This window comes from Gekko japonicus, unplaced genomic scaffold, assembly GCF_001447785.1.
Source record: "Gekko japonicus isolate JY-2015 unplaced genomic scaffold, Gekko_japonicus_V1.1 scaffold6983, whole genome shotgun sequence".
NCBI lineage: Eukaryota > Metazoa > Chordata > Lepidosauria > Squamata > Gekkonidae > Gekko > Gekko japonicus.
In genome coordinates this window covers 10,261-10,822 of record NW_015160433.1, presented here as the reverse complement: position 1 = coordinate 10,822, position 562 = coordinate 10,261, and positions in this window count along the sequence as shown.

The window sequence follows — 562 nt, the reverse complement described above, 5'->3', positions numbered from 1 at the left end:
GGCAGACCCATCACGTTTCCATCTAGGTCTTCGTTATGTCCGGGAAGGGACATAGATGGGAGGCTGGATATCCTGGAACTGGATTGCCGCACGATAATGCGGAACATGGGACAATTGCTCCATACCTTACTGGGGATAGTGGCCCAGGTGGTACAGAGCCAAAGGGCCACCCAAGGCACCGCCCCCCCGGCAATGTTCCCTCTAAGCGGTAGAGTTTTGTGAACAAAACTTCTACTTTGTGAGCTACTGGCATTAAGGTTGTGAGCGAGCAATTTGGTTACTGCATAAATTAGTTTCCACTGGAGCCATCCTTCTTGAGCTAGGACAAAAATGTGTGAGGCAGAGGCTTAAAAAATGTGAGCTAGCTCAAACTACCTCAGCTTAGAGGGAACACTGCCCCCCGGTAGTCTCCCCGATTCCGGGGCCAGGACCTGGCCAGCCAGTTCATCCGCCACCTCCGCCTCCACCTCCTCCACTGCCTGCACCGGCGGCGCCTCCACTACCCCCGGGGCTGCAACCCGCAGTCCCTGTTGTTCCACCAGTTTTGCCGCGACCTAAGGAC